Source organism: Gymnoscopelus microlampas (genome assembly GCF_963454915.1).
Source record: "Gymnoscopelus microlampas genome assembly, chromosome: 16".
Classification (NCBI taxonomy): domain Eukaryota; kingdom Metazoa; phylum Chordata; class Actinopteri; order Myctophiformes; family Myctophidae; genus Gymnoscopelus; species Gymnoscopelus microlampas.
The window spans coordinates 42,068,056-42,089,027 of NC_139953.1; positions in this window are offsets into that span (position 1 = coordinate 42,068,056).

Below are 20,972 nucleotides of genomic sequence, written 5' to 3' on the forward strand. Positions count from 1 at the left end.
ATACACTCTGATGATGTTGCTGTTGTAATTCTGCTCCCCGAGCCCCCCAAATACAAACATCTTTGTCCCAATGATAGTGGCAGAGTGACACCATGAAGCAGGTGGTTGATTTTTTCTAGTGTTAATTAAAGACCAGACCATTGTAGTGGTGTCCAACTTGTAGATTTCATTATTGTATCCAGTCATCTGGATGTATCCTCCATAGATAAACATGACCTTCCCCAAGACACAGGCTGAGTGGCCATGCCTCGCCTCTGGAACAGTCCCAGAAAACTCAGGTTTGAACCATCTGTGGGTGTCGACATCAAATGCATAAAGCACCTTGCAGTGAGGATACCCTCCCCAGATGTAGATGATATCTTCTATAAACGCAGCTGTGTGGCTTCTATGCATGGAGGGATCCTCAAGGGGACGTTCTCCTCTTTTAGCGGTCGATGGCGGCAACATTATCCATCGCAAAGACACTGTGTTGAAGACATGGACATCAATCTCATAATTGTTGTGGGTCTCCCCGTCACAATACCCTCCAAATGAATACACCTGGTTTCCTACTGTCAGAGCAGCGAGCCAAGCCCTGCTCGGTCCTCCTCTGAGATGTGCTACCCAGCTAAACATTTCACGGCAACCTCTCAATCACATTGAGTCAATTGACACTTTGTGCTGCCACTTATATCAGTAGAGCAGCACAAATGTCATGCAAAGTTTGGCAAATCTGCTAAACTGATGGGTTGGATTGGCCAATCAAGGAACAACTAATGCTTGCTGCTCTCCCTTATATGGCAAATTGATTTGCATACAGTAAGACCACCACAGGGCAGGCTCTACAAATCCCCAATACTACTTCTCAAGGTTGGGTCCCGGTACCACCAGCGGACCATATGGACATTTACGGGTCTGTAACTCTACGAGTGTACAAATGGAACCGCATGGACCCTTACAGTATGTGACTGTTACTCCTAAAGTTAAATTAACCCTAATCATTTCATATTGTAAATTGGGCTCCCAGAGAGAGCAAATCATATCAAAGTGGGGGTCACTGCCTCATACCACACATAAATCTGTTCAGATGGTCACTGTGTAAGACAATGTCCAGCAGACCATATCACAATATGGTAAAATAATCATCCTAATAGTGCAAAGGAACTAGTTTAACTCATTCTCTGCCAGACTTATTTCTGGCTGTGTTTGCCAACTGCCAGCGATTTAGTGTTTTTTATAACTTTAAAATTAAAAAAAAAAAAACTCATTATGATCGCAAGTCTAATCGTTTATAAACATACCGGCGATATGTGCACATCACTCAGACAACAGACATTCCGACCGGGGCGGAGTCTCTGTCCACCAGCCCAGCGTAAAAACACCATGTTTCGCCATGTGAACGGAAAACGCACTTACTTTTTCACCTCGCCAAATCCTAGTCGCGCGAGTGTTAAGACCTGAGGCCGATTGTACAAATGCCTTCTAAATCAGTGGTTCTCAAACGTTTTCGTACCAAACCCTCCAAACAGTGTTGATTTAGTAGACTAAAACCATGACGAAAAATGTTCGTCGACTGCCTTTTTTCACTGACGAAAACTAAATAAAAATTCAATAAAAACTAAGCTACGATGACTGGAACTAAGACTAAATACATTGACAATTTCGTCAACAAATAAAAACTAGTCAAAAATGTTAGGGAGGGTCAAGTGGAGAAGAGATTCAGTAGAACAACAAGACAAGTCGTTTTATGTTCGGTTGCACTCAGGTGTTGCGCTCTGAAAACAAGCTCACAACGCGTCGCAGCGCGACGCGTTGTGAGCTTGTAGATCTGCTATTTTCAGCATGCAACCAAGTGTAAAAAACAGCCATTGCGACGCCATCACGGCCATTTTAGTCGTCTAAATCAACTGTAGATTTAGTCGACTAAAATCTTATGATATTTTAGTTGACCAAAACTAGACAAAAACTAAAACATTTCAGGTGACTAAAATATGACTAAAACTAAATGGAATGTTATTCAAAAGACTATGACTAAAACTAAATCAAAATTTGCTGTCAAAATCAACACTGCCTCCAAACTGATATATATTTAGCCGCGGCCCCCCATCTGAAAATGTTTTGTGCCAGGCTCACAACGTGTCGATGTAGTTCTTGGAATTTTGTTTTTGATAGAGAACCACTGATCTAAATAAATTGGACCTGTATGCACTCTCTCTCTCTCAGTGAGTGAAATGAAGTGTCAGGATTTCATGTTTTCATGTACAACAAGCCTGGGCTGTTGAGGAACAGGCTGTAGAGTACCTACCGTATGTTCCCTCTGAGCAGCCATGCGTAGTCACAGACAACAAGCCTTTGTGTTCATGATGTCGTGTGGTTCTGCCTCCGGCATCCACTTCTGTCAACAACCAAAAGATGGAAGAAGTACACAGATTTCGTACAAGTATACAATACCACAATGCAGAACTATATAATACATACAAACAAGTTGAAGTTCAACATTTTAGTTGAGTAAAAAGTGCAACTGCCCGGTATACCCATACAGCGTCTTGTTAACCCCTTAAATCCTCTCGTCTTAGCGAAGCGGACTTGAGTTAACAACTGTTCTCGGACCACTTTTCTTCTGTCTACAACAAATCACAGATCTACAAGCTCATAACGCGTCGCAATCTGCTATTTTTGGTGAATATTCTCGCCAGAAAGAATGATGCGTAGCTTGCGAGACTAGTTCAGGCAGATATACTCGAGAGGTACCACACATGCGCATTACTATGTGTATACAGTGTTTTGCAAGACCCATACGCAGGGGCGAATTAACCCTTTGTGGTGCCTGGTGCTACAGTACAACCCGTTTCGGTGCACCCCCGGGCCGTTTGGTCGGGGGGGGGGGGGGGGGGGGGATTGGCGCTAAACCAACACGTTCCACTGTTTTAGCGCTCTTTCAGCAGCCATTGCTTCAACATTTCGGCGCTCTTGCTGTGATAGTTGAGTCTTCTTTCACTTTGCCCCCCCCCCCCCCCCCCCAAGATTGGTGGCCCCGTAATATAAGCCGGCACTTCCCATAAGCTCACCTCACCTCCTGCTGTATGTGTCCCTGTTTTTTTGTTATGAGTCTGTTTGCTCCCACCACCACCCCAGCACCACCTGTGTGGGCTCTGCTATTAGTTCTGTTCCCCATGGGGGGTTGTTATTGTTCTTAATGGTTAATGATGGTTGTCTAATTGTGCTGAGCAGGGAGAAAAATGTAGCAGAACGCCAAGATAAAATATTATAATGTCACTTCTATTCACATTCTATAATACAATATTGGTTCAATCTATTTGTGAGTTAGCTGACGGAAATAGGCATGCCGGGGTGAAGCTGCCGTCCATGACTTTCCTGTGCTGCACGCGTGATTCAGGGATTTGAACCTGGACACCCCCCACGCCGTGCGTGCCAAGATTTCTACTGCTGAGCTGTACGGAGAGTTCATTAATTGGGAAGGTGATTTATTTCCCTTTGAGGTTCATGCAGTAACTCCTGTCAACCAATATGTGTCGTACCGGACCACTGGAGCAGGGAGACCACCTCCGACCGCCGCTGTTATTCTGTATTATTACACCGCTTGGTTGAACGCTTGATTCTGGTTGGTCAATCACTGAATTCAGCAGGTGTGTTGTTTTTGAATAATGGGTTCTCTCTCAATTGAATTAATTTGGTATCCCGACCTGAAAATGTATTTTCTGTTCACTAAAGAACTGTAGAGACTAGGATACGCCCCTGTTACTAAATAAACACTCTATAAAGAAAGAGAATGTGACGTCGCGCCATTGAAAGTAATTGCTCTCAAGATGGCCGCCACCTGTCCTTTGAACTCAATGGATGAGGTCGGGGCGGTCACTCGTTCTAAATAGCAACGCTTGCTGTGGGAATATAGAGCTATTCAACACTTATTTTTAACAAAAACATATTCTTTATAAAAAACATTATTTTTAACAACGCTGAGGATTCCCCTGAGCTCTGCAGCAGCTTACACGTTCTCGACAGTATAGCAGCAACATCATTTACACTCAAGGTTTGTCGGGGCACGTAAGGACAACAGTACACAAACAGGCTCTGTGTTCAAAGGCAGGAAGAGAAAATTAATGGATGATTTGTTCCACTTTACGCAAGCTCTCTGTCACACTCTTGACATTACGTGTTATGTTTTCTTTTCATTTCGTTTAATTGGTGTGTGGAAACACGAAGACAAATCATTTAGACGTGTGTGGCGTTTTGGAACGCGGGGTTAATGTTGATGGATGGAAACGAGCACAGAAATACATCTTGTCTCCTCCTTTTATCTGGCATTTCTGCTCAAAACGATGCCTTTTCTAACAGCCTCTTACAGTGCATTGCAGCAGACATGGTGCCCTCAATAAGTGGCTTATGCCTGATTTATATGTGGTTTGCGCGACACCGGCTTATCCGAGTATAAATCGGGTGAGTTCTACCCAAGTTAAACTTCTCTAAATGTTGTCGGTCCTATACAGTATATTCAACCCATTAAGACCATGAGGCCGATTCTAAAAATGACTATACTTTGCTATGCTATATACTTTGTTGACTGGTGTCCCCCAAGGGTCTATCCTTGGCCCTCTCCCTTTTTTTCCCTCTTCTATACCAAATATAATATATTTTTATATTTTTAATATATTTTAAGTATTAAATCAACACAAGTTCTTCCCAGTCTGGGGTATAGTCCATGCACATTTCACAATGTTTCCATCAGGCGTTTGCCTATAATGCAAGAGAAAGCCAAGTGTCTGTATGTATTTCACCAGTAATACTATGAATGGAGGAATAGCGGGAATCTTAGGCTTACCGCCTGAGCACCCGTCCGTTCACCGGGGTGAGCCAGTCAAGACTGAGGCAGAGTGAGTGAGTGTTTGTAGTGTGCCCCACCTATAGCCGGTCAGCGCAGGTGCCCTCAGTTCAGGCTGATTGTGGAGGTAGATTGGCAGCTACCGCCCCCTCTATGATGCTGCCCAGGCTGGGGCGCTGAACTCTGGGCTGTACTCTCTGCCCCTGTCCCGCTGTCTCGCCTCGGTGAGGTACTTACCTGTCAGGCGGTTTGCCTAGCGAGACTCCACAATACACGCACGACAGTCAGTCAGTCTCTCCACATTCAACCCCACTCTTCTTCCTTCATTCTCATTCGCTAACAAGCTAACGCACACACACACCCTCATTCCCACAGTTCAGTTTAGGCGGTCTTCTTAAGCAGACCAACACCTCTGTTCATTCTATAGGCTCTATGCACAGCAGCCATATTGGCAAGAAATTGGTAACTGAGTCCTGAGCTGAAGCGTCTAACTTTAGTTACACCAGGTAATTAAACAATGAAGCCAGCATCTAAATTACATTTTTAACATTGTGGTCAAGAAAAAACAAGCCTAACAGTAACACAAACATGAGAACAAATGGCCAACGTTATAACGTATGCCTGCACGGTCATCATTATCTAGGTTAAGTGCTATGCCGTAACGCGAGTGCAGTTACTGTTCAACTTGCAAAACTCAGGTGACAGCTCAGGTTCCAAATTAGATTCATGAAGACGGCCATGAAATATTAACCCATTCAAACCGGGAACGCATCCGTGTAACCACTTTAACCATTATTTTATACTTTGGCTATATTCAAAAATAGCAGATCTACTTCAATTCTTGAACATGTTTGCAAATCTTTGAATATATATATTTTTCAAAGCGAACCTTTTTAACTCATATTTGCTTCTGGGGGGTCCCTGGAACAACATATTTTGAGATGGGGGTCCGTGGTCAAATACATGTCATTTTGGGGGTCCTTGACATGAAACGGATATTATAGAAAAATAAATAGAAAAGACATTTGTAGAAGCCCCCAGAGTTAAAATGTTCACTTTAATTTTTTAATAATATATTCAAAGATTTGCATTTGAACGTTCACGATTTCTCAAAAATAGCAGACCTACAAGCTCATAGCGCGGCACTCGGTGCCGCGCTCTGAGCTTGTAGATCTGCTATTTTTGAATAGCCAAAATTAATCAAAAAAAATGACACAGATGCGTTCCCCGGTCGTAATGGATTAATTTGTGCGAGAATTATTTTATCACAGCCAAAGCCGGGGCCCAGCTAGGCTAGGCACTGGCTGCTCTAAAGCAAGCGCCGCGGGAATCTCTCTGTTCGTGTGTGTAGCTTTGTTGCCGAGGCCACTGGATCCATGCAGAGTTTTTTTTTATTTGACGGAGCAAACGCCGACATCAATAGGAGCACATCAAAAGAGGACCATGCAGAGTCAGATTGATATCCATGCCTTCACATAACCGCGTCCCACACAGAGGAATACATTTGAGCCTCTTTCCATGATGCTTCTGCTACACTGATTCAGATCAATGGCCACTTGTGATCTGGAGATGTAGCTGTGTTGTAGATCTAAAAGCACAGATACTAGACTACTGCTGTGTTTGCAAAGTCATGTTGACGTTCCGCTGTGATGTGTTGTTTGCGCACCTGGACGTGCGCTAACCCCAGTGGTTCTCAAAGTGGGGTCCGGGGACCCCCCCGGGGTTCCTTGGGAGGGTTCCAGAGGGTCCCCAGCAAAAGTACTGTAGTTATAGCATGACAATAATTTTAACCACTTAAACCTTTTATACTTTGGCTATTCAAAAATAGCAGATATACAAGCTCATAGCGCGGCCCGAAGTGACGTGCTACGAGCTTTGTATATCTGCTATTTTTCCTTTTAACACAAATCTTTGCTTCTTGGGTCCCTGGCACAATATATTTTGAATTTGGGTCCTTGACATGAAAAAGTTTGAAAACATTTTCATATCAAGGAAGGAACCACCACATTGGTATGTATTTTGGCTGCAGACCCTCCCCCCCAACCCATTAAAGGAGTAGTTCACCCACCAAAAAATCTTATTGTCTCCGCCAGGCCGAAAGGCATGGCCGAGACTATATGTTTTTCACCCTGTCTGTCCGTCCGTCCGTCCGTCCGTCCGTCCGTGAATAGCGAATCTCCGGCACTGTTGGCTTGATCGCAGGGAAACTGTGCACGCACACTCCCTGGAAGACAATTCAGAACCTCTGGTCCAAATTGTTCACATGGGCCTGTTGTAGTGCCACCAGAGGACGCTTTTTGCAAAACACCTTTTTTGGCAGTAGGCCAACTCCTACAGATTTTGTCCAAATTTCACGCAAATCGTTACATATTATCTCTTTAGTCAAGTGATCAAGACGGATCCGTCCTATCCGTCCTATTTTTCAGATTCCAGCCTGATTTGGCGAATTCCGAACATTGCTGGCCCACACTAACCTAGCTGACCTGGGGGAGACATGTGGTCCGAGGAGAACTTTTTCTAGTGTTCTATCAATTACACACCCCATGAAGCCTTGAATTCATGGAGAAATTTAGTTTTTGTCGCATTCCTGAGCCAACAATTTGATGACCGGCGGAATCTCTAGGAGGAGTCTCTGCAGCGCGCTGCAAGCTTGTATTGATTTTTTATGAAAATATCTTGAAAGTGTGAGAACTGAGGATTTAGAAGGCATTTGTAGAATTGGCCTCTAGGTCTTAATGGATTAAAAAAAGTATTGGTCCAAAACACCAATCGGGAGCTGGATCACACAAACAGGCTTAGTCTGGCTCCTAACATCAGAGGAAAAGGCGCAAAAGCCTGGGGGTTCAAGCCATTTCGTAATACGGGGGCCGCAGCCAGAGAGGCGGTGGCTGTTTGGAGGTCCTTAAGTTTGGGTACCCCTGGGTTGAGGGAATTATTTCAAAACATATTTTTAAACATTTCCTGCAGATATGTCTGTTATATTTCGTCTCTGTCGGGTGGAAACCTCATACTGTATGTCCAAAACTGTTACTTTTCAGGATTCAAATTCAAAAGTATCAAAAGTAGCAGATCTACAAGCTGGAAACGCGTCGCTTCGCGCCGCGTTTCCAGCTTGTAGATCTGCTACTTCTGCTACTTTTGAGTGACGCTGTAGTATGATCAAGTAGGGCATTCATTTACTTAAAAAACAGTATGTTTCGCAACTTCCCGCAATTTCACAGATAAAATTGCAAAATAAAAACTGCATATTTCATCGCATAATCAAGGATTTTTGCCCACGTTTTTCTGGGGGGTCTAAAATATGGAGATAAGAGGTTTCTGCCTCGACAGCAACGCTTTATCCCTGTAACACGGCCAAATGTTGCATATTTGCCCCTTTGCCACTTTACAAGCCTAAATCTGTCAGGAGCTGACTAGACTTTGATAAGCTTATAGGGGAGGTCAGGCCAGGTTGAAGCTCCCATCTATCTACAGTCAGTACTACTGACTACTAAAGAAAATGTGTTTGCACCACGTTGACTGGATGGTATGTGGACCACATAATCCCTGATTCCATTCAGTCCGCTAGACCTGAGCTGCATGACCTTCCTCCCCTCTGCCCTCAGCTTCACATCTTTAAAAAAAAAAGAAAAACATCAGTGTTGTCGGGCAGAAACCTCTCATCTCCATATTCTAACTTTTTACGTTTTCTTGTAAATTAACGCCCTACTTGATCATACTACAGCGTCAAAAAAAAGCATCAAAAGTAGCAGATCTACAAGCTTGAAACGCGGCACTTTTTGAGCTTGTATATCTGCTACTTTTCCTATTTTTGAATTTGACTCTGGGGGATCATCATTCACCAAAAATAGACATTTTCAGAAATTCTGAACGGTGACATTTTGTGCAATGGGTTATTCCATCGCTCATTTGCACGTCGCGTCACCCTTTAGGTCATACATAGGAAACTGGCCACATGTGGTCCCCACCTTCACTTAATGCAGCCTGCAGGTTAATATTGGAATATTGATGTATTATTGATTTCAGCTGTTACAATTCCAAACATGCAAACATAACCCGCTTTAATTACTTCTGTCTATATTAGTAGCTTAATGACTAGTATTAAAATTCTATTGTCTTTTTTGTAGTCCAATGTATTCGTATTTAAGTTCATAAAGCTAACATAAGTATAACTAAATGCATTTGAAATTAAATCAAAATGTTACTTTTCAGGATTCAAATTCCAAAATAGCAAAAAATAGCAGATATACAAGCTCAAAACGCGTTCGATCGATGCATTTTGAGCCTGTAGATCTGCTATTTACCCCCCCGGAACCCCCTCAAGGACCTATGGGGGTCCACAGAGACCTCACTTTCAGAACCCCTGCTATTATAAAATTATTATAATCATTTTCGGAAATTCTGAATGGTGACATTTTTGTGCAACGGGTTATTCCATCGCTCATTTCCACGTCGCGTCACCGTTCTAGGTCAATGAACCTTGTCGGAGGAGTGGGCGACGGCGACCTGAGTGTAGTTTGTAAAGCTAGACAGAATACTGCCCATGGGAACTATAAGGTCTCCCTCCTCTCCTACGCAGGAGGACAAGATGGGGAAGGGGTGAAGCTTTAGGCGATGTCGATTACAAGCCAACTAGCACAGTATTGATTCGGTCGGACCTTTCACTGAGGTGACATCGTAAAGCTTCTCTCTGATTGTATTGACTAAGACTTTAGCTCAGCTAAAGGGACTTTCCAAAGCTGTGTGGGCTAAATTAAAAGACGTCTTTCAATGTGCCTAATTAGCCAAGGAGGTTGTTACGGTTCATTTAGTTCCCTCAGCTGGACCCTATTTTGAATGTTCTAATAAATTGTCCATAAAGACATGGTATTTAGGCTGTCAGGCTCACATGCTATAATTCGATACCCTTTTCCCTCCTTTTTGTGAAAGAGGGCGGGGGAGGGAGGGTTTGGTTTAGCTTAGGGCGCCATACGATGATCCTAGATGACTATTTATTTGCATTTGATTTATTACCTCGTGTTTACCTTGCTTACTGTAAATCGTTCTGGATTAAGAGGGTCTGCTAAATGCCTACATTGTAAACGGTTAACTGCAGTCCCCGACGGGTCTATAATCAGTGGTGTAAAGTAACTAAGAACATTTACTCAAGTACTGTACTTTTTGAGGTATTTTTTACTTTACTGGAGTATTTCCAATGTTCAATACTTCTACTCCACTACATCTAAGAAGCAAATATTGTACTTTTACTCCACTACAATTATTTGAAAACTTTGGTTACTAGTTACTTTGCAGATAAAAATGATTATATTATAAAACATACATTAACCACTTTAGCCCTGCCGATCTGCAAGCTCACAACGCGTCACATCGCGACACGTTGTGAGCTTGTAGATCTGCTATTTTCAAACATTTTAGTACTTTTACTCTTGGTACTTTTAAGTATATTTTGATGCCAATACTTGTTCACTTTTACTCAAGTAACAATTTGAACACAGGCCTTTTACTTAGTAGTATTTCTACATTGCAGTATTGCTACTTTTACTTAAAGTAGAAAATGTGAGTACTTTTTCCACCACGGGTCTATAATAGGCCTCCTCCTTTCCCTTCCCTCTATGTCCGCCCCAGAATACAGATGCTATAGGGTTCATGTGGTTGAAGGCCCCAGAATACAGATGCTATAGGGTTCATGTGGTTGAAGGCCCCAGAATACGGATGCTATAGGGTTCATATGGTTGAAGGCTCTCAAAGCGGAGTCAAAGTGTAGGTCAATCCTTGACGAATTAACGATGACTCATGTTCCTATGAGGAGCGCACTGACTGAGTGGATAGAGAGCATTCTGTCCTTGGTAGCTTCAGCACCATCCTTTAAACATGATCCTTGATCGTCATGATACTAATGCACTCACTATAGCTATCATGCTGTCAGGCAAGAAACCTTGTATCTCCATAGTTTTTGTACAATTTACTATTACAATTTAGGCATTAATCAGACGCTCTTAATCCAGAGCAGTTTATAGTAAGCAAGGTAAACCCAAGGTAATAAATCAAATGCATATAAATAGAAATCTAGGATCACAGTTAAATCAAGAACCATCATCAGTCTAAACATTATATAAAAAAATAAATAATATGTATATTGAAACTATGCAAACTACGGGATGCCAGGTCAACAAATGAACCTGGCATCTGTCTACATAACATGCTATCTAAATTACATTATAGCCTTTGCATAAGACTGGTCGTCAAGGGCAAGCGCTACGTGCTAAAGTGGAGTCTGAAGAGGCGATCTTCAGATTATTGTACTTTGTACCACATGTTTTGTTTTAGTAAATTAATGCCCTATTTCGTCATACTAGGCTACAGCGTCACACAAACGCAGCAAAAATAGCTGATGTGACTGGTTGTGAGCTTGTAGATCTACTATCCATGCTATTTAAAGTGAAAGTGGTTACGTCTCTCTGTGGGTTTTGTAAATATTGATTGAACCAACGAAACGTATTAGAGCTTGCTACTAAATAACAACTACATTGTATCCACTGGAACACAGGCAGTGTTGTCATGTCTGCTTATTATAAGCAACTTTAGGCTTGTTTTCCTGTAAAGTTGCTTGTATTTATTGGTAGTTGCGGGTTGCTTATTTGCAGTGCTGGACGAAGTACTCGACCCCAGTACTTGAGTAAAAGTACAGATACTCCTGGTCAAATTCACTCCACTACAACTAAAAGTAGCTCAGTCAAAATGTTACTCAAGTAAGAGTACAAAGGTCACTGCTTTTAAATATACTTGAGTATTCAAAAGTACATGCTTTTAAAGTACAAGTAAAAGTAAAATAAGTACATTTCTTAATTTTTATATCAATGAATTGCTCTATAGAGACTCTTCAACATGTGATTCTAATTTGGAGTTGATTGGATGTTGAGTTGATTGGATGTTGAGTTTGTGATGCGTTTAGTTTTTTGGATAAGAAATAGGTCCCAGCCCACCCACAAATGTATGAATCCAATTACAGTATGGAGTAGCAGAACCCTCATTGATGCTTATTGTCACATGACTCACAATGCCATTTCTACCTAATTTGGTAAAAAAAAAAGAAGAAAAAAAGATATCTGATGCAAAGTGTTTGTGAAGGGGTGTAGGGGTGGATCATGTCCTGAAGGTCAGGAGGTGACGTGACCTTGACTGCCTTGTAGGTCGTCACCAGTGTTTTGAAATGGATGAAGCGTCCTTGAGCAAGGCACCGAAGCACTAACTGCTGCAGATAAGCAGGTTTGTTAAGAGTTACAATTATACGGTGTAATTTACACATTCTATTGTAAATGCAACCCTCATTGTAAAATGTAAGGATTAATCCTGTCAATCAGTGTGATTGACAGGAGAGATGATCATAGGAGCAGAGTTTGTACCACCACCACTACATGGACAGAAGAATGGGTAGAGTCTCTCAGCGAAGGTGCAGCCAGTGAAAGAGTAGAGATGAGCTCTGGCCTCCACATCGTAAAAGGAGACCAGACCCTCCTCATAATCCACAAACACTCCCACTTTCTGGACCTCCTCTCTTACAGGGAGGCGGACAGCAGGGTCAGCAGCAGCCCAGTACGCATTTCTATCCCTCAACCCTATAATCCAGGAACCATGGCTGGGGTTCCATGTGATGTAATCCTTGTTGATGGACTCTCTGACCACACCTAGATCCCATTCGGTCCCTTCAACCTGAACCTCATAGTAAAACCTTCCAGAGGAGAAGCTTTGTTTTCCTAAGACACAGGGGAGGCATGCAGAGAATCTCTCTCTGTTGTCTGGGAGATTCTTCTTTACGTTTCCTTCATTCACTTGTTTTCCATCCTCAGACAGGATGAGGTAGGGATTTGCTGTATCAGGGTCCAGAGTTACATCCACCTCATATTGTTGGATCCTCCTTATCTCAGCGTCACACAGCTTTCTCTTCATATCTTGACTGCAGTGTCTTCTCCAGCTGTCTAGAATTGTCCCAAACATCTCAAGTTACGATCCAGTAATGGTCAGTTTTGACTTCCACTCGGTGCTCTAGTCTAATGGTTTCAATAAGAGAATTTGAAGTCCGCTTCTCTTTCACTAATGTCCTCACACTGTGTGGAATCAGCCTTTAAATACAGCTCCTCAAATATCGACTCAAATATGACATCATTTTCCCAAAAATGGAGTTCCATGTGACTCCATACCGGCCGGCCACAACGTACTGTGATACAGACACATCAGGTAACCATGGCAACATGGGGCGGCCATAGCTGAGTCGTTAGAGAGCCCGCCTGATAAGGCGCAAAGGTCCCAGGTTCGATTCCAGGCCTAAGCAATCTGGTGGAGCTTATAGACACCGATCTATAAGCTCACAACACATCACTTCTGCTACGGATTGTTAAAGTTCTGTAACAGACATACAAGGTTCCCACCCGACATACAGTACGCCACCTTGTGGCCACTTTAATCCAAAGCCCTTCAACCAAACGAGTGGATCCTTTCAGTCAGCTACAGTGCCATCCATCCTGTGCGTATACATACGCGCAAGAACATATGGGTTGGACCAAACCAAAGTCCACCTCTCAGTTAATCAAAATGCTGCTTCGCCCCGATAGGGCCAGATGTCGATTATGAAGGTGGAAGACAGAGAGGAAAAGAGGTGTGCTGTGTCACTGGGAGCGCGCATCAAGCGAGAAAGGCACTTCCTTCCATGTACTGCCAGTGGAGACTGGCTAAAGGTCACGCAGAGAAACGCAGAGGGAGAGAGAGGCGTGTTGAGTAACCACTCACAATACCAGACACACATCCAGCTGTCTGTGTACAGATGGAAGTCTTCTTCACAAACAGGCTCATTTTAATTAGCGCAAGTCAACAGTCTCCATATAAAACCCCCTACAGAGCGCCAACAAATCAAAGGATCCTCTCAAAAACAACCGATGGGGGCACACACAGTCAATGTCAATGTTTATTTCACCCCAGAAGAGTGCAGAAATGTACATGTTGTGTATTCTCTTCAGACTCTATAGACTCATTCAGTGCCACATGACGTCTAAGACGTCCGTTTTTATCGCCATTGTAAAGCCATGAGCGCCACGTGACGTCTAAGACGTCATAAAAATGAAAAAAAAATGTTTACTTTTTTGGGGGGGGAAAAAAATGTTCTGAACCCAATATGTCATGATTTGAAAATGTTCTGCTCCATTCACTCTTTGTTTAACTTCTTACTGAAAAAGGCTGTATCTCGGCTCCTGAGCACTTTTTTTTTACAATGAATTTTTGGCTCTGGCACTGGGACAACACAGCCAGAAATAAGTCTGGCACTGAATGAGTTAACACTTCTGGCCCTGACACGCTGAAAAGTGCGCTCACGTTATTGACGCTGACGTGCGTCAAGCGAGGCCAACTATAAATAGTCGACTTGTGTTTCTAGAACGTTCAAACAAGTGAAAACAAACATGCATACATACACAGCAATACACATTTGAAATAAAAAAGAGGTTGCTTTTCAGCATCCCTCCAACAACTCATTTTTTAATGCTCTGTTTCCGCGCTGTCGACCCTTTCATTGTGTCAGGGCCAGTGGTGGAAAAAGTCCTACACTTTTTTACTTAAGTAAAAGTACCAATAAAGGAATATAGAAATACTCTGTTACAAGTAAAAGTCCAGAATCCAAAATGTACTTGAGTAAAAGTCCAAAAGTATTGGCATCAAATTGTACTTAAAGTACCGAAAGTAAAAGTACTAAAATATAGCAGATATGCAAGCTCATGCATACATTCAGATCTGCAAGCTCACAACGTGTCGCGATGCGACGCGTTGTGAGCTTGCAGATCGGCTATTTTCAAATAGCCTACTGTATGTATAAAATAGGGCTAAAGTGGTTAATGTATGTTTCATAATATCATAATTTATATCTGAAAAGTAACTAGTGACTAGTTTTCAAATAATTGTAGTGGAGTAAAAGTACAACATTTGCCTGTGAGATGTAGTGGAGTAGAAGTAAACGTATTGGACATTGGAAATACTCAAGTAAAGTGCAAATACCTCAAAATTGTACTTAAGTGCAGGGCCTTAATGATTTTATTGTGCGTGCGTGCGTGCGTGCGTGCGTGCGTGCGTGCGTGCGTGCGTGCGTGCGTGCGTGCGTGCGTGCCAGCCAGCCAGCCAGCCAGCCAGCCAGACAGACAGACAGACAGACAGACAGACAGACAGAGGGAGAGACAGAGACACGTACAGCTTACGCTTGCTGCTTGCATTGGAAAGCATTTAGTCAGCGTAGTTTCAAGGTTTCAAGGCTTATAATGCACGCCTGTGCACATATGAATTGTACCTTTTTATTGCCTGCCTTTTTATTTGATGTCAACTCTAATTCAGACCATTAAGGACGCTGTTTGCAGCTGAATGCAATGCAACGTTGCCAAGTGCTTCATGGTGAGAGTAGACACAATGTATCGGTCAAGAAAATTACATCCTATTCATGCATAATCGTCGCTGTCGAAAACTTGTATGTCCAAAACCAGTGGTGTAAAGTAACTAAGTACACATACTCAAGTACTGTGCAATTCTTAGTGTTTACAATTTTCAATACTTTTATTTCTGCCCCACTACATCTCAGGGGCAAATACTGTACTTTTACTCCTCTACAATTATGTGAAAACGTGTAACTAGTTAAATGGTAAAATGGTAAATGGTGCATTTATATAGCGCTTCTATCCGAAGCGCTTTACATTGATTGTGCCATTAACCCATTCACACAGACATTCATACACCGATGGCGGAGGAAACCATGCAATGCACCAACCTGCTCATCGGGAGCAATTAGGGGTTCAGCGTCTTGCTCAAGGACACTTTGACACTAACTCTAGGGGAGCGCCCCAGCCCGGGATCGAACTGGGAACCTTGCGGTTTTCCAGGCCACTCTACTCCTGAGCCACTGCCGCCCCTACTTTGTAGATTTTGATTATTATTACAAAAAAACACCAACCAATTCAGCCGTATACATATTTTGGCCATTTGAAAATAGCCGATCTACAAGCTCACAATGGGTCGTATCGCGACGCATTGTGAGCTTGTAGATCTGCTATTTTCAAAGGATTTTTTAATACATTTTGAACTTGTGAAATGGGACATTCTGCACAATGAGTACTTTTACTTTTGGTACTTTAAGTATATGTTGATGCCGATACTTTTGTACTTTTACATTTTGAATATGGGGCTTCTACCTGTAACAGAGTATTGCGTCTCTTTGTGTCTCCTACCGCTAAACGCTAACGGTTCCGGTAGCGGCTTAGGAATGCGACAAAAACGAAAAAAAAATAATCCATGAATTTCAAGTCTCCATGGGGTGACTAATCGATAGAAAAAAAGTCATTTTGGGGGGGAATTATCCCTTTAAAGGAGAAATCCGGTCATTTTAAGTGTTATGTTTGATGTGTGTCAAATCACTTACCAACGTATAAATGAAAATCGCGTAAATCCACAGAGCCCCCTATCGACCCCCACCGTTGTCATTGTAGGAGGATATAGAATAGCCCAAATTCGCCTATTTTAACCAATGCAAAATCTGTTTTTTTGCTTCTAGTACTCATTGTTGAGTCCCATGATAATGTAACAGGCGCTAAAACTCCCGACAAGCTAACGGCTAATAACAAACGAGCTAACGCTGGGGCTGCTTATCTCTCTGAATGGCAGCCCCAGGTTGCCAGGTCGGGAGAGAAACCAGCAACCAGCATTAGCTCGTTCTGTTATTAGCCGTTAGCTTGTCGGGAGTTTTAGCGCCTGTTACATTATCATGGGACTCAACAATGAGTACTAGAAGCAAAAAAACAGACTTTGCATTGGTTAAAATAGGCGAATTTGGGCTATTCTATATCCTCCTACAATGACAACGGTGGGGGTCGATAGGGGGCTCTGTGGATTTACGCGATTTTCATTTATACGTTGGTAAGTGATTTGACACACATCAAACATAACACTTAAAATGACCGGATTTCTCCTTTAAGTAAAACATGTGAATACTTCTTCCATCACTGTCCAAAACCTTACTCTTTTAGTTTTGGCGTGACACTCTCGTAACGACGAAGTAGGGCATTCATTTACAAAAACAGAAAAACATGAAAAGTTGAAATATTCACATACAAGGATTCTGCCCGACAACAGCAAAGATATGGAGCTTATTGGAGGACGTTGAGATGAAGACGCTCTAAAATCCCTCCGTCTATGAATTCAAAAAAGAAAGGAGGAGAAAAAAAAAGGTTGTGACTAATACGTTGGACACATTTGTCACAACGTGTCATAAGCTCCACGAGGCTCTGTGACAGCCAGGCCCCAGCTCCACAGTATTATTAATCGTATCTGGGGTTTAAAGGAGCTGATGAATAAATATGAGCTTTGTTTAACCCATTAAGACCGGGAACGCATGTATGTGTCATTTTTGTTTTTTTGCTCTCACCATTATTTTATACTTTCGGCTATTCAAAAAAATAGCAGATATACAAGCTCGTAGCGCGTTATGAGATTGTAGATCTGCTTTTTTTAAATAATTTTTTGATCTCGAACATTTGTGCAAATATTTGTATATATATATTGTTTTAAGGGAACATTTGTAACTCTAATATTTGCTTCTGGGGGGTCCCTGGAACAACATATTTTATGTCAGTGGTTCTGCGGACCCCCGTCTCAAAAATATTTTGTAATAGGAAGCCCCAGAAGCAAAGAATTGAGTTAAAAATGTTGTTTCCAAAAATATATATATTCAAAGATTTGCACACGTTTTCACGATTGTTAAAAAAAAATAGCAGATCTACAAGTTCATAGCGCGGCACTCGAGCTTGTATATCTGCTATTTTTGAATAGCCCAAAGTATAAAATAATGTTTCAAATCTAAAGTGACACGGATGCATTCCCGGATGGAAAGGGTTAATTATGGCCTCCAGGTTGTACTGGAAGAGAAGTCCTCCAGATTGATTGGGAGGAGGAGCTGTCAGATACAGTATAATCTTTTAGCACCTGCGAGACGGCTGCACATTTAAAGTGGCTTCTTCAATCACAATGTGTCCATCCTGAAATCTCTCCGCACCGCTTTTCTTTCGACATAGCGTACAGTCGTCGGCGAACGCACACGTCGCTCAGTGGAGATGTGAAGAAAGAGGACATGAAAAAGACATGTGGAAAAGACTGCTTTACCGCACGACATGAGGGTGTTTACTTGCCAAAACAAACAGATCTGCAAAGCTAACAATGCTGTTATAGCTTGCAGATCTGTTCTTTTATAGGCCAGTGGTTCTCTCTAGCTCAAGGGTTTCCAAACTTTTCAGACCGCAACCCCCCCAAAATAATCATATTTGAACTGGGGAGCCCCCACCCTGACTGAAGAGCTTGGAATTGTAGACATTACATTTAGTTTGACTTGGTTCCACAGGGAACTACAAGCTGTTGTTGGCCAAGTTGGCCAATTTGGTATTAAAAACGTCTTAAAAGTTATTACATTGTAACTTTAGAAATGTGCAGATACCCTGTATACACTTATACTGTAGGGACACTGGGGTTTGTGAGTGAGAAAACAACAATTGCACATTAAGCTACTCATCTCGGTACCCCTCCCCCCCACAAAAAATGGTGACACCCCTGGGGGTCCCGACCCCTAGTTAGGGAACCACTAGGCTGCCCTAGCGTGTCTGATATCTGGCATAGAGGGGCGGGTTCAAAATCTCCGGAGAAAAATTCTGTGAGATCCCATTGGTTCACCGATCTGTCCATCAACCCCCGCCCCGCCCCATGCCCCTCCTCCTCCCCAATGTGTATCATTGAGAGCCCTGACGTCACAACATTTGGAGCGACGCCCACTGCACTCTGGTTGGTTGGGGAAATGAAACACTTCCTATTCCATGAACGTCAACAGGCTGGTCCAGGCTCTTATTTTTTAGCGAAACTAAAAAAATAAAAGCCTGGAGATCGAGGCTAGGGAACCACTGCTCTAGCTTATAGTTAGGGCAAACCGTCGTATACGATGGAGTGAGAAACTTTTATTTAACACAGACGGACAGAAAGGCGACCTAACCTCTCTCTCGTACAGGAAGGAAGGCGCGGCCGACCCACCGGTCCTCTCCAGTTCAGGCAGCTTCTCCAACTCCACGGCCCCTTCAAGTCCACGCCTTAAGCCATTCAATCCGGGAACGCATCTGTGTTATTTTAGATTTCTTTGGCTACTAAAAAATAGCAGATATACAAGCTTGTAGATCTGCTATTTTTGGAAAAAAATATCGTGAAAATGTGTGTTTGTATATATATACATCCTTAACTCAACTCAAATATTTGCTTTTGGGGGTCCCTGGAACACAATATTTTGAGATGGTGGGGGGGGGGGTCAAATACATATTATTTTGGGTGGTGGTTGACATGTAAAAGGTTTGAGAACCACAAAGATTTGAGTTAAAAATGATTTGTTAAAACTGATTTGTACACATTTTCACGATTTTTCAACAACAAAAAATGTAAGATCTACAAGCTCGTATTTTTGAATAGGCCAAAGTATAAAATAATGCTTATAGCTAAAACTTTTTAAATGACACAGTATACAGATGTGCCACTTCAAAACTTCACACGTTACTGTTCTTTCCCTGAAAGTGCCCTGAAAATGCATTTTTTTCCTCCCTGTTTTGCCCTTAAAAATGCACTGTTTTGCCCCTGAAAAGAAGTTGTCACTACACACCCCCGTTTTTCCCTTCAACAGACATCCATATACATGAGAACAAAAGAATGTGTGTTGAAGAAGGTGTCAGACTCATTATGAGGCGAAAGGTGATTTGAAGAGGTCCTTGACCAGTTGCTCAAATTAATTAGCATCATAAAAGCAGTGATCATCAAAATAATTCAGCATTTTAAATGCCCTTCTTTGTCCCTCTTATTGCCCTGGGAATCCCCTGAAAATGTACTGTCTTGGCGATGGCAGGACATTTGAAGTTTTGAAATGGCACATCTGTATGTGTTCCCGGTCTTAAAGGGTTAAACGCTATGGCTGCTGCCTAGGAAGCTTATCAGCCTCTTCCAGACAGTGGGGTTGAGCAGCGAGGCACTGAAAGGGAAAAGGAGAGAGAAGTTCACCAAGATGAGACCAAATTCTTACACTCTGGGGTCAAATTAATGTTTATTTTTTTTACTCCAGCACTCCCTTTTTGTGGCTGCATTTTTCCCAGGATGAAAAGGGGGGGGGGGGGGGGGGACAAGCGCTGTAATGTTGCCCTGAGGCAGTGGTGGAAAGTAACTAAGTACATTTACTCCAAGTACTGCACTTACAGTGTACAATTTTGAGGTATTTTTTATTTTACTTTACTCCATTACATATCAAAGGCATACAGTAGCAATTATTAGACTTTTACTCCACTAATAATTATTTGATTTTTTTTGTTACTGCTTCGTAGATTTTGATTATTATTGCAAAACCACTGCGTTCTATACGGCATGTCTATTTGAAGCAGATAAAATGCTCATGACACATGCATGTGCAGCCCCTGGGCTGCAGCCCACTCTAGCCCAACGGTAAATCCGGCCCTGCATGAAGGTGGCCTGGAGAGACAGAGGAAGATGCAAACAGATGGAAACAGATGATCCGCTGTGGCCAGCCCTGATGGGTGAATTAGCCCGAAAGAAGATTACCGTTATTTATTTTTCATTTTCTGCTCCTTTACAATGGGCCCCACTGGCGCCCCCCCCCCCCCCCCCCCCCCCCCCCCCCCCCCCCGCCATGGCCCCTGCTTTGAAAACCAATGGGATAAAGTGCAGGATTCACACTAGGATTCTCTCCTCGTACCCCCTCCTCCTCCATCAGAAGGCCCTGCTGTTTCCTCTCCATGCATCGATTGGTCTGATAACCCCACTCCACCCTGTTCCCAATTCTGAGCCGAGTCCCAGCACACATTTGAAATATTTATTCATATCCACGTAAACAGAAGTACAAGAATGTCTCTTACAAAGGACATAAACACTGCCAGTGCAGTCAGATAATGGGAAAACAGACAGCATAATAAGGCAGAGCATTGTTACATACAAAACAAACAAATTGGCAAACTTGTCAGACAAGCAGAGAACAATCATGGGTAAAGGAAACAACACCACCTCCAAATTGAGCGGCTTCCTATAATAGCTGATATTGAGCGGTACC